The sequence below is a fragment of the Ovis aries genome, chromosome 22, assembly GCF_016772045.2.
Source record: "Ovis aries strain OAR_USU_Benz2616 breed Rambouillet chromosome 22, ARS-UI_Ramb_v3.0, whole genome shotgun sequence".
NCBI classification, from domain to species: domain Eukaryota; kingdom Metazoa; phylum Chordata; class Mammalia; order Artiodactyla; family Bovidae; genus Ovis; species Ovis aries.
This window is the reverse complement of record NC_056075.1, coordinates 20343048-20351354: the sequence shown is the minus strand read 5'-3', so window position 1 is coordinate 20351354 and position 8307 is coordinate 20343048.

Sequence of the window (8307 nt, the reverse complement as noted above, 5' to 3'; positions counted from 1 at the left end):
TGCTAATCACGAGTTCCTTCTTGCTGGCTTCCCTCGCCTCCCTTGCACTGTATAAACTATGTGTGTGTTGGGGAGTGGGGTGCTTTTCTCTATCAGAGATCACTGATGCACAGCAAGAAGTACTATGGCTTATATAGTACTTTTAATAAAGTAAAAATAAAAAGCAATTTAATATAATTGCTATTTTCACAAAAGAATTGTCTTATTTTCCAATCCAGATAATAAATACATCAATCTATGAATATCAAATATTCTTTAATTCCATAAGTCAGCTGAGAAAAGGAAAAGTGAGGGAGAAAGAAGGAAGGGAGGAGAGAGAGAAAGAATGCCAAGCAGAGATTTAAAACACAAGAGACAGAGACAGAGGCAAAGAGAACAGAGGGAGGAAAGATCTGGCGGGCTTAGAGGAGGGGAGACCAGAGAAGTGCATGGAGAGGGTGAGGAGTATCCAGGGGGAAGACGAAGACAGAGCCTAAATGCCCTTCATGGGCCCTGCTCCTCCCCAGGGCTGTCGTCTTTCATCACAGGGTTACTTGTTCTCACTTGCCCTAAAGTGCAAAAACCAAATCTTCATCTGTACTTTCAGTGACTTAAGGATTAAATCCACTGTAGGAACTTTGGTCATTTAAGGGAGAAATTCTTGAGTCCGTAGGGGCAGTGACAAGAGCAATGCTTATCTCAGTTGCCGGATGAAATCAACCAAACCTAGTCAGAAAGCAGGGCTTTTCCTCCCCCAGGGACAGGCCAAGTCACCTATTGATTGCTGAATTTTCCCCAAACAGTGATAGTTTTGGTGTCTTGTAAATGTGGCCAGCGCATCCATTCAGTGTCACGTCATTCATGGAGTAAGGAGCAGGATTAACAGATGCATATGGCACCAAGGCCTCCATGTTTGGTTGTGTGGGTTGTTTACTGAACAAGTGCCTGGTCCAGAGACACCCATATCTGAAAGAAGCAGCTGGCAAAGCCATGTCCACTTGGAGAAAGCAATGTCTTTTCCTAATTTGCCCAAAGGCACCAGTGGACTTATGTGACCCAATGTTCAATCAGAGAAGTAAGTGTAAGTGGAGTCACTCAGTCGTGTCCACCTCTTTATGGCCCCATGGCTACCAGGCTCCTCTATCCATGGGATTTTCCAGGCAAGAGTACTGGAGTAGGTTGCCATTTCCTTCTCCACGGGATCTTCCCAACCCAGGGATCGAACCTGGGTGTTCCGCATTGTAGGCAGATGCTTTACTGTCTGAGCCACCAGGGAAGAAGGATTGCTTTTTATCTGAAGGAGCCTCCAAGAGTGTGGGCGGTTCTAGAGACTTGATCTGCACATGAGATGGGCTCCCGTCCCCCCAGGATGGCAGTGGGAGAGGAGAATGGACTATCTCAAACCTCACACCCATCTTACATTTACTCTCTGGCTTGATCACAGCCTCACAGGTAGGCGAGGCCAGCATTTCCTGTTTTCAGATGACGACGCTGTTGGTTAGAGAGACTGAGACCCACCAAGGGCATGTAGGATAAGCAAATCTGGGAACTTAGCACAATACTAAGCCTAGGTTTGTCAATGAACAAAGGGCTGTGGATGCTGGGACAGGCATCTGTTATGTGGACTCTGAGTCAGATGCTCTTGCTGACTTGCTGAAGAGGAATTTGGGGCTGTTGTCAAGTCCCTCTCTAAACTGATTTCTCTCACTGTCAGGCATGAGTGTGTCTTCCTTAAAGGACTATCAGGAGTGGAAGACTCAGAGAATCCAGTCCTTCCTCAAGGAACAGCCCACCCTCCATTCTGGGAGACAGGGCAACTCTGAAGCCTGAGTCTGAATGACTTTGCGTCCCTGGCCAACACCTGAGGGTGCTGACCTAGGTCCTCAGAGATCAGAGACAGCAGCAGAAGAATGGTGCATCCCCCTGTGACCACTAGAGGGCGCAGGCAGGGCCAGTCTCAGCTTTCCCCAGATACTAACCACGTGGGAACAGTGACAGAGCCCAGGTGTGGAAAGCAGTTCTTACAGGAAAGACCTCACCAAAGGCTGCCAACTGAGGTCTTCCTTGGTGCCCCAGCGGTAAAGAATCCACCTGCCAATGCAAGAGACATGGGTTCAATCCCTGGTCCAGGAGGATCCCACATGCCTCGGAGCAACTAAGCCCCTGTGTTAGAACAACTTAGCCCGGAAGAGGCAACTATTGAGCCCGTGTGCCACAACTACTGAAGCCGGAGTGCCCTGGAGTCTGTGCTCCGCAATGAGAGAAGCCTGAGCACCACAGCTAGAGACGAGCCCGCGCAGCAGTGAAGACCCAGCTCAGCCAAAACTAAACAAATAAAGAGCAGCCACTGAGGAGGAAGTGGACATCCAGGTGAAGCAGTGCATCTCGAAGGCACACTGGAGAAGGCAGAGAGATCAGGTCAATCACCTGCTCCGGCACCAGCAGAGTGTCCTCCAGCAAGCTGTTTTTAACGTCTCTGAACCTCAGTTTACTCATCTGTAAAATGGAGCTACTAGCCTTGGGGTTGCCGAGTTACCATGAGCCTTCTAGAATATCTAGTACGTCACTTGGCAAGTTAAATTGCACTGTGGTTTATTAGTATAAAAATCCTACTATGTTTCTGGATTCAAAATTCTGAAATTCTTCTGGAGTGAGCCCCTGAAGAGATTCTGAATTGTAACTTGCTGGTAGAGGTTGTGTTCCTTCCAAATAGTCACGTTTTTAAGTGTATATGCTTGTAATCGCAGAGGAATTTTGTTTGTACCACATTCAAAAGAGTACTATCTACAATAGTAAATAACACTGGGGGCATGCGGAGTGCGGAGCTAGGTGAGGGGATCTGGGAAGGGGCCCTGGCAAGAGAGGAAGAGCTGGTGGATATAGGTTCAGGGACAGAAAGCTGAAAACAGGGAGGCTGTGAATTACAGTGGGGGAAACACCGGATTGGACAGGACATCTGAAGGGCGTGCGCAGAGGGATAACCTAGGGGCAGATGGTCTTCTATCTGGAATTGCTTTTTTCATCTTTAAAATGGGAGTTTGATTGAGCTGATCCCTTCTAGCTTTGACATTCTCTCATTCTACATGGAGAAGCAAGAATAGAATTCCAGAGAAGCAGAAATCTGGTCCAAGTTATATCTCCAGTTGTTCATTCTTTCATCAAAAAGTGAAAGTGTTAGTCGTGCTGATTCTTTCCAGTCCCATGGACTGTAGTCCACCAGGCTCCTCTGCCCATGGAATTCTCCAGGCAAGAATACTGGAGTCTGGTAGCCATTCCCTTCTCCTCAAACTGGACATTATACTCAGGTGCTGAAAAACAATTGGATGGACAAGAATTCCTTGTCCTGAAAAAACCCATCATCCAGTGGGCAATGTCAATGGCTCTCCTTTCCTATGTTCAGTCTGAGAGGGCAGGAAGGCATTGTTGAGGATTAAATGGGAGGAGAAGGTGGAGGAACTCTGGATTCGACTTATTTATTGAATCCCTCAAGTTTCTGCTGTTTGTTGAACCTGCACTTAATACATTTTGCCAATTTTATAACACGAGTAATTTTAAGAATAATGTACTTTGTTTATACTGCACTTTATACTAATCTAAGCATTTTCTACTAAATTATTTCTTTTTTATATCTATCTCTGTGGGCAGTATAAAAGAAGCGTAAGACAGGATCCTTAACCTCAAGGAGTTTATTTTTAAATTGAGGGTGGAAATAATGAGAAAATAAATAAAACCATGACTTGGATTAAGAGAGAAGTTTTGCAGGTGAGGCCATCTCATTTACATTAAAAGAATATGATACATGACGGCCACGAGCTTTCGTAACTGGAAAAGACTTCATAATTGGGAGGCCCCATACTTACAAGTTGGGCTTCCCAGGTGGCACAGTGGTAAAGAATCTGCCTGCCAAAGCAGAAGACTCAGGTCCGATCCCTGAGTCAGGAATAGCCCCTGAAGAGGGAATGGTAACCCACTCCAGTGTTCTCACCTGGGAAATCCTACGTAAAGTGGATCCCAGCTGGCTACAGTCCATGGGGTCACAAACAGTTGGACACGACTGAGGACACAGGAGTACTTACAAGTTAGGAGGGGTTTGACTTGGAAGTGCTGAAATGTTCCTCCAGGGAACAGCATGGAAGACAAAGGGGTTGAGGGTGGGGAACACTAAAGAGGTGGTATATATCACTAAAAAATAACAAGAAATTTGGTTGATTTGGCATGGTAAGGGTCTTGAGAGTATATTTGACCCTATATACAGTAAGACCCCAGAGTGCAGCTGGGTAGATCGTACTTTAATTAAGAGGTATCTGGGGAAAATCAGTCCGGTGCTGGTATAAAGATGGGGCTTATCAGTGATACGCCCAAGCCACAGGACGAGTTAGAATGCCATTATAGTAAAGTGCTTAGAGTTTTGAACCCTCACTTAAGACCTGAGGATCTTTGTACAAAGTGTCCATATCCTCAAAATCTTTTTTTTTGGGGGGGATGCCATGCAGCATGTGGGGTCTTAGTTCCCTGACCAAACCCTTTGTCCCCCGCAATGAAAGCGTTAAGCCTTAACCACTGGACTCCCAGGGAAGTCCTGAAATAGCTTTATTAACCCTTAAAAATGTAGATAATGGCACTTACTTTTTAGGATGGCTTCTTTTTCTACGCAGAGCCCAGTGCCCAAATGTTTAGGTGTTCTGACAGTCTTAGTTCTCCATTCCTTCTGCTCGAAGCGAAGAGAGACTCTTAGGGAAAATGGGCGTTTGTTGACTGGTTCCAACCAAAGGGAAGAGAACCAGGAGCAGTGATGCCCTGGGCAGAAGCTAAGGTGTGAATAGGTTGGGGGAGTGGTGATGAACTTGAGGTGACAATGGTGTACGTACATAGAGAACTACGCCTGGGCATTTGAAAATATGAATTTAGAGGGGGACCAAGCTAAAGCTGTAGATTCAGGGACACTTTATATAAAAGTGGTAGGTAACACCGTGTATGTACAGTGTCAAGTTTTAGGAGAGCAAGAGTGTAGAAAAATCATGAAACTTGGAGGATTCCACGAAGTGGGGTTGGAGAAGCAAGAGGAGGAACAGCTACTCTTTGAGAAAGAAAATGATTAGGAGGGTAGACACTGTCAAAATTTTCCCAACTTTCCAGTAAAACGTCACTATGGGGGATTCCCTGGGGGCTCAGTGGTAAAGAATCTGCCTGCCAATGCAAGAGATATGGGTTTGATCCCTGGTTGGTCCTGGAATATCCCACATGCTACGGAGCAACTAAGCCCGTGCACCACAGCTACTGAGCCTGTGCTCTCGAGCCCGTGAGGCACAACTCTTGAAGCCCACTGCCCTACAGCCTGTGCCGGCACAAGAGAAGGCACTGCAACGAGAAGCCATGCACCGCAGCGAGAGTAGCCCCCTCTCTGCACAGCTAGAGAAAAGCGGGCGCAGCAACAAAGACCCAGCACAGCCAAAAATAGATACATGATAAATAATAATCGTTTTAAAAAGGTCATTATGCTGAGTATTGAAGAGAGGTAATAAAGCACAAACTAGAGAAGTCATTTGATCTCAAAGAATGAGTCTCATATAATTAGGTGGAGTAGCAGATTCTCAGGAGAAGGCAATGGCACCCCACTCCAGTATTCTTGCCTGGAAAATCCCATGGATGGAGGAGCCTGGTAGGCTGAAGTCCATAGGGTCGCTAGGAGTCGGACACGACTGAGCGACTTCACTTTCACTTTGCACTTTCATGCATTGGAGAAGGAAATGGCAACCCACTCCAGTGTTCTTGCCTGGAGAATCCCAGGGACAGGGGAGCCTGGTGGGCTGCTGTCTATGGGGTCGCACAGAGTCGGACACGACTGAAGCGACTTAGCAGCAGCAGCAGCAGCAGGCCTTCAACACCTCAGGAGTGCTGCTGAAGGGCATCAATATCTAGCACTTGGGAGATGAGCGTCATTTAGGCTGAGGGAAAGGGAAGTAGCTCTCAAGACAAATTTAGACAGATTACTGCAATCAAGATCCACATAATGAACATTTTCAACGAAGTTTTTAAAAATTCTGCTCCAGTTTTGCCTATAATAGTTGGACTCAAATTTATCCTAAATGTGGTTTTGAAATTATCCTTTGGATAAAATGGCTTGTTAAAGCAGTGATAATAAAATCTGATTAGGGCTAGGTCAGCTTCCCTAGCAAAAAAGATGACATCCATCAGTTGATATTCTCTTCTCCCATTACTCATTCTCCTCCTGCCCAAAGCCTCTTTCAGAGATCCCTTCTGCTATTTTGCTCTGTGTAATATATATATACACACACACACACACACACACACACACACATATACATATATATATATGGACAGTACTTTAAATTCTCTCATTATTAAAGAATTTATCTTTGCCTATCAAATTTAAGAATGCACTTAAAAATAAGAATCAAAAATTGTTGGCAGGAGGATAAAAAAAGACAAATTCAGAAATCTGACCCTAAAGGGGGGAGGAAAGATATCTGAGGAAAGAACACCAGTGTTAAGAGAAAATAGAGAGTCTGCTACATGTTTGAGGGTAAAGGAAGGGAAAGGAGGTAGAAAATATGAAATTACAGGTGGGGAGACCTCAGAGCTCAAAAGAAGAAGCATTGTTTCTAGAAGTAGGAAAGAAAGTATATCTATACTTACAGGGGAAGTGTTACTTGTTGAGAGAATGGATATTTATTCCTCCAAAAACAAAGGAATAAAAACAAATCAAGGAGAGTGGGTTCCATGAGGAAGAGCCTGCCAGTGGAACTCAGCTTTCCCAGAAAGGTATGGAAAGATCAGTTCAGTTCAGTCGCTCAGTCGCGTCTGACTCTTTGTGACCCCATGGACTGCAGCATGCCAGGCTTCCCTGTCTGTCACCAGCTCCTGAAGCTTGCTCAAACTCATGTCCATTGAGTTGGTGATGCCATCCAACCATCTTATCCTCTGTTGTTCCCTTCTCTTGCTTTCCTAGCATCAGGATCTTTTCCAATGAGTCAGCTCTTCGCATCAGGTGGCCAAAGTATTGGAGCTTCAGCTTCAGCATCAGTCCTTCCAATGAACATTCAGGACTGATCTCCTTTAGGATGGACTGGTTGGATCTCCTTGCAGTCCAAGGAACTCTCAAGAGTCTTCTCCAACACCACAGTTCAAAAGCATCAATTCTTTGGCGCTCAGCTTTCTTCACAGTCCAACTCTCACACTCATACGTGACTACTGGAAAAACCATAGCTTTGACTAGGTGGACCTTTGTTGGCAAAGTAATGTCTCTGCTTTTTAATATGCTGTCTAGGTTACTCCTTGGAAGGAAAGTTATGACCAACCTAGATAACATATTAAAAAGCAGAGATATTACTTTGCCAACAAAGGTCTGTCTAGTTAAGGCTATGGTTTTTCCAGTGGTCATGTATGGATGTGAAAGTTGGACTGTGAAGAAAGCTGAGCGCCAAAGAATTGATGCTTTTGAACATTGGTGTTGGAGAAGACTCTTGAGAGTTCCTTGGACTGCAAGGAGATTCAACCAGTCCATCCTAAAGGAGATCAGTCCTGGGTGTTCATTGGAAGGACTGATGCTGAAGCTGAAACTCCAAAACTTTGGCCATCTCATGCAAAGAGTTGACTCATTGGAAAAGACCCTGATGCTGGCAGGGATTGGGAGCAGGAGGAGAAGGGGAGGACAGAGGATGAGTTGGCTGGATGGTATCACCGACTCGATGGACATGAGTTTGGGTAAATTCCGGGAGTTGGTGATGGACAGGGAGGCCTGGCGTGCTGTGATTCATGGGGTCACAAAGAGTCGGACACAACTGAGCGACTGAACTGAACTAGGTTAATCATAGCTTTTCTTCCAAGGAGCAAGCGTCTTTTAATTTCATAACTGCTGCCACCATCTATAATGATTTTGGAGCCCAAGAAAATAGTCTCTGTTTCCATTGTTTCCCCGTCTATTTGCCCATGAAGTGATGGGACCAGATGCCATGATCTTAGTTTTCTGAATGTTGAGTTTTAAGCCAACTGCTTCACTTTCCTCTTTCACTTTCATCAAGAGAAACTTCTTCGCTTTCTGCCAAAGGGTGGTGTCATCTGCGTGTGTGAGGTTATTGATATTTCTCCCAGCAAACTTGATTCCAGCTTGTGCTTCATCCAACCTGGCATTTCACATGATGTACTCTGCATATAAATTAAATAAACAGGGTGACAATATACAGCCTTGACGTACTCCTTTCCCTATTTGGTACCAGTCTGTTGTTCCATGTCTAGTTCTAACTGTTGCTTCTTGACCTGCATACAGATTTCTAAGGAAGCAGGTCAGGTGGTCTGGTATTCCCATCT